Here is a 5863-nt window from a genome sequence, read left to right as displayed (position 1 = left end):
AGTATCTTAATGCTTTGGGGGTAAAATAAATATATATATTTTTATGAGTGCAGCACACTTTGCCGTACTAATAATTGTGAAACATGAACATCAGGAGGCTCTTCTAGATTGTTTCCATGCTCCTCATTCACCCAGCATGAACCCCAAACTCCTTCACATAGCACAGAAGACCTTTTGTTCTCTGGTATCAGGTTCTGCTCCAGTCTCTCCTTACTACCTCCTCCATTCTTCTCTCCAGCTGGACTGGACTACCTTCTGAGCACCAAGTGTCGTCTCTCAGTCTACTTATGCACAGGCTTTCTGCCTGGGCTTTTATCTGTCTTGCCCTCACATCTGTCTCACTATTTATAATAACAGTAATAGGAGGTAGGCTGTCTGTGAAGTGGGGCTTATGTGAATTCTCAATTGTTACGACTCATGAATACTATAATTATTCCCATTTCACAGATAAGGAAACAGATGTGTGAGTGAGCTTAAGAGTCCTTCCAGGCTCATACAGCTATTAAGTGGTAGGTAGCACAGGGAGTGGAATCTGAGGAGTCTCACTGTAGTGACTGCTCCAGGTGATACTGCCTCCTCCCCGACCATGTGCACTAACTATGGATATGCAGCTAACTCCCACTCATTCTTTAGACATTGCTTGCTTTACAAAACTTTCCTGGTAGGTTATGCACCCTCCTGGGAGTGTTCGTACTGCAACTTTCATTTCTCCATTTACAGCACTTATCACATGCAGTAACTCCCCTATAATGGCGTGTTTACTCTTTTGTATCACCATGAACTTCTGAGGCATAGATGACAGTATTCTGTCTGTCTGTCTCACTGCTTTATCCCCAACAGCTCCTATGAAGCTTGGCACTCCGTAGGAGGTCAGTCAATGTTTGAAGGAGTAAACTTAGCTCCTTACCTCCTCTGACTGAATTTAGCTCCACTAAAAACCTTGCACAATTCTTTTGGTGAGAAAAGTTGATCTTGTTCGTACTGAGTTCAGACTCTAAAGCAGGAAATGGCAACTTCTCCTTTTGCGGGAGACTGTAGAATTATGTGACTAGATGGAGACTTTCTTGTGGTTAAGAGGGCCTAGTCATATGGATCAGGCCATCACTTAGTCAGGCTTGTGTGCTCTCTAGCTAGCCTCTTCCTCAATAAAATTCTCATTCGCAGAAGAGAAAAACCAGAAGCAGCCTGTTGCTTTCCACAAAGCCTCACCAAGGAGTTCTCATTTCTCATTTGGCCTGTTCCCCAATATCATGAAATACTAAAGCTGGAGGAGACACCAGATGGTTACTCACCAAACACTTTCTAATTGAGAGAGAAAACCGAGGCCCAGAGCAATCCAAACTCATCCACTTCTACTGGCCAAGACAGAGCTAAAATCCGTATCTTTCATTTAAGTAATAACTTACTTGATGCACTGAAAACATTGGCTTACAAAACATTTTAAGCCATCACATTTATGGTAAATGGATTGTCTCAAAGCAACATAACCATTCATATGATTCATATGTCATTAGCACTACAGAAATAAGAAAAAGTTAAAAAACTTTTTGTTGAAGACTAATATATATATATTCATACAGTTGAGTATCACTTGATGATTTTTCATACATACAGATATACCCATGGAATTTGCATGCAGATGAATAAGACAATAATGGAGGTTTTAAAAAATTTAATAAAGTTTATGGGTACAATTTAGATATAATGATCACATTCATCATAGGGAATTTGCTCCTGTACATGATATATCTTGATTTTACTTTTTTCCCATTCCTCTTTCCTCCCTTAAGGTCCTCACCCCTCCTTATTCATAAAAACTTTGTTTCCATTTTTTTCTTTCCCCTTCCTTCCATTCCTCCCCTCTCCTCCCTAGTTTCCCTTCCCATTTGAACATTTTCTTCCTATTTCACAATATCTATTGTACATTTTGGTCCTTACTTATACTTCAGTTTCTCACACCAGAGAAACATTGTGGTATTTATACGTGTGTTTGATTTATTTCACTTACGAGTATCATATCAGGGTTCATTCATTTACCTATGGATGTCTCAAGCTTAACCTTTATGGCAGAGTAGTACTCCACTGTGTATAAATAAGGTGCCTCTTCCTTATCGATTCATTAGTTGATGGGCATTTGGTCTGTTTCCAAGATTTAGCTATTACAGACTCTGCTGCTATAAACATGGGTGTGCATATATTGCTGTAGTATGATGCTTTTAATTCTTTTGGGAAGACACCAAGAAGGGGAATAACTGCATCAAATGGCACTTCTAGTCCTAGTTTTTTGAGGAATCTCCACAATGATTTTCACAGTGGTTGCACCAATCTATACTCCATCCAACAGTGGAGAAAGGTTCCTTTTTTTCCCCGAAGCCCTGCTAACATTTGTTATTGATTGATTTCTTGATAATAGCCATCCTTTCTGGAGTGAGATGGAATCTGAGTATTGTTTTAATTTGCAGTTTTTGAGTAACCAGTGATATTGAACAATTTTTTATATATTTATTTGCCATTTCTGCTTCTTTATCTGAGAAGTGTCTATTCATTTTAGATGTCCATTTTTGGATTCAGTCTTTAAATTTGGGGGGAGGGCTGTTTTTTTCAGTTCTTTATGTATTCTAGATATTAATTGTTTGAGGAAGAACTGGCAAAAAATTTTTCTCACTCTGTGGATCGTCTTTTTCACACTATTGGTAATTTCTTTTGCTGTGTAAAAGCTTTTTTAGAAGATGAAATCCCGGTTGTTGATTCTTTTTAGTATTTCCCATGTGATTAGGGTTTTGTTCATAAAGTCTTTGCCTATACCAGTGTCTTCAGGAGTTCTACCTACCCTCTCTTCCAGCAGATTTAGTGTTTCTGCTTTAATATTTAGATCTTTGATCCATCTTGATTTCAGTATCATGCATATTATAAGAGATGTGGGTTTAGTTTTAGTCTTCAGCATGTGCAAAGGCAGTTTTTCCAGTACCATTTACTAAAGAGGCTATCTTTCTTCCAGTGAACATGTTTGGCTCCTTTGTTGAAGATATGCTGACTGAGTATGTTTGGAATTATTTCAGCATCTTCTAATCTGTTCCACTGATCCTCAGGTCTTTTTTTTTTTTTTTGCCAGCACCAAACTGGCTTTTTAAATCACAGTAGATTTATAGTATAATTGCAAGTCAGGAATTGTGATTCCCCTGCCTTGCCTTTGTTGCCTAGAATTATTTTTGCTATTCTAGGTCTCTTCTAGTTCCAGATGAATTTTATGATTGTTTTCTTTAATTTGCTGAGGTATTTTGACCACGTTTGCATTAAATCTGTGTAACAGTTTTGGAAGTATAACCATTTTCACTATGTTGGTTCTTCCTACTCAAGAGCAAGGGATATTGTTCCATTTTCTGATTTCTTCAATCTCCTTTTTCAGAGTACAGTAGTTTTCCATGTAAAGATCTTTTACTTCCATTGTTTGATTGCTTCCTAACTATTGCATATTTTGATGCTGTTGTGAAAGGTGTGATTTCCCTAATTTCTCTCTCAGGGAGTTTGTTATTTGTGTACAGGAATGCTATTGATTTTTTTGAGTGTTGACTTTATATACAGCTATGCAACTAAATTTGGTTATTAAATCTAGAAATCTTTTGGTGGAGTTTTTGGGGTCTTCTATGTAGAGTATCACATCATCTACAAGTAATGATAATTTAACTTCTTCCTTCACTATCCTTATTCCTTTTATTTCTTTCTCTTTTCTAATTGCTCTAGCTAATAATTCTAGATTATATTGAACAGGAGAGGTGATAGTGGACTAGTGGACATCCTTGTCTTATTTCTGATTTTAGAGTGAAGGCCTTCAGTCTTTGACCATTTAATATGATGTTGGCTATTGGTATGTCATAGATGGATTTTATCAGATTCAGATAAAGACCTCCATTCCAATTTTCTGTGGACTTTTTTTTATCATGAATGGGTGTTAGACTTTGTCAGAAGCTTGTTTTCTGCATCTACTGAGTTGATCATATGATTTTTGTCTTTGGCTCTGTTAATATGGTGTATTACATTTACTGATTTAAGTAAGGTGAACCATCTCTGCATCCCTGGAATGAATCCTACTTGGTCATGTTGTATAATCTTCTTGATGATTTACTGTATTTTGTTTATCAGTATATTACTGAGGATTTTTACATCTATATTCATTAGGGGGATTGGCCTGTAGTTCTCTTTTTTTGGTTGAATCCTTCTCTTGTTTTGGTATTAGAGTAATGCTTGCTTCCAGGAATGATTTTGGGAGTATTGATTTCCTAGTGGTATCAGGTCTCTCTAAATTTCTTGCAGAATTAAGCAGTGAATCCATCAGGATGTGGGGTTTTCTTTGTTGATAAGTTTTTAATTACACCTTCAATTTCATTGACAGATATAAGGTTATTCAGAATTTTTTTTTTTTTTTTTGGTTTTTCTCCGGTACCGGGAACCGAACTCACGACCTTGCGCTTGCCAGGCAGGCGCTTTGCCGCTGAGCTAAATCCTCAGCCCTTCAGAATTTTAATGTCTTCTTGCTTCAGTTTGAGCAATTCATATGTATCTAGGAATTTTTCCATTTCTTCTGTGTTTTCCATCTTATTAGAGCACAGGTTCTCAAAATAGGTATTGATAATCTTCTGAATTTCTGCAGAATCTGTTGCAGTTTCACCCTTTTCACTCTTAATTGCCTGGATCTGAGTCTTTTTCTTCCTTTTTTGGATAAGGTTGGCTAAGTGTTTGTCAATTTTTTTAATCTTTCAAAGAACCAACTCTTTGATTCATTGGTTCTTTGTAGTGTTTTCTTATCCTCAATTGCATTAATTTCTGCTCTGATCTTTTTTTTGAGGAGGGGAGCGGTTTCCGGTACCTGGAACTGAACTCATGACCTTGTGCTTGCCAGGCAGGCACTGAGCCACTCAGCTAAATCCCCAGCCCCTTCTGCTCTGATCTTTATAATTTCCTCCCTTGTTATGAACTTTGGGCTTCACTTGTTCTTCTTTTTGTAGAAGTTTGAAATTCAACATTAGGTTGTTTATTTGAGTTGGCTCTGTTTTTCCAATGTGGGAATTCACCACTATAAATTTCCCTTGCAGGACTGCTTTCACTGCTTCCCATAATTTTCAATATGTTGTATTGGCATTATTGTTTAATTGTAGAAACTTTCTGTTTTCTCTTCAATTTCTTCTATGAACCACTCATTGTGCAGAAGGGTGTTATTTAATTTCCATATATTTTTGTAGTTTTTGTGGCTTCTTTTGCTATTTATTTTCTATTTCATTGCACTATGGTCTTACAATAGGCTAGGATAATTTAAATTCCTTTGTTCTATGAACTAGTCTGTGGTCTATTTTGGAGAATGTCCCATATGCAGCTGGGAAAATGTGTATTCTAATGTTGTGGGGGTAGAACACTCTGTAGACATCTACTAAGTCCATTTGTTCACAGGTTTGGTTCAGTTTTGATATTTCACTATTGATTTTTTTGTCTAGTTGATCTGTCTATTTGTGACAGTGGGGTATTGAGGTCCCCTATTACAACTGTATTAGTGATTATTTGATTTTTCACATTCTTTAATATTTGTTTTAGATAGTTGGCTGTACTAAATTTGGTGCCTATATATCTATGATTATTATCTCTTCCTCTTGGAATTTTCCCCTAAAAAGTATATAATGACCTTTGTCTCTCTCGATCAGTCTTGGCTGAAGTTCACTTTGTTTATAAGTAAAATATCTACCCTGATTTTTTTCCTGGTTCCTACCACATGAAGTATTGTTTTCTATATGTTGACTTTCAGTCTATGAATTTCTTTTTGAGGTAAATGTTTTTCTTGTATGCAGCATATTGTTATACATCTTATTTCTTGATC

The sequence above is a fragment of the Chinchilla lanigera genome, unplaced genomic scaffold (genome assembly GCF_000276665.1).
Source record: "Chinchilla lanigera isolate Chin_1 unplaced genomic scaffold, ChiLan1.0 scaffold00032, whole genome shotgun sequence".
In the NCBI taxonomy this organism is placed as follows: domain Eukaryota; kingdom Metazoa; phylum Chordata; class Mammalia; order Rodentia; family Chinchillidae; genus Chinchilla; species Chinchilla lanigera.
The sequence above is the reverse complement of the archived record's forward strand: the minus strand, read 5'-3'. Positions refer to the sequence as shown.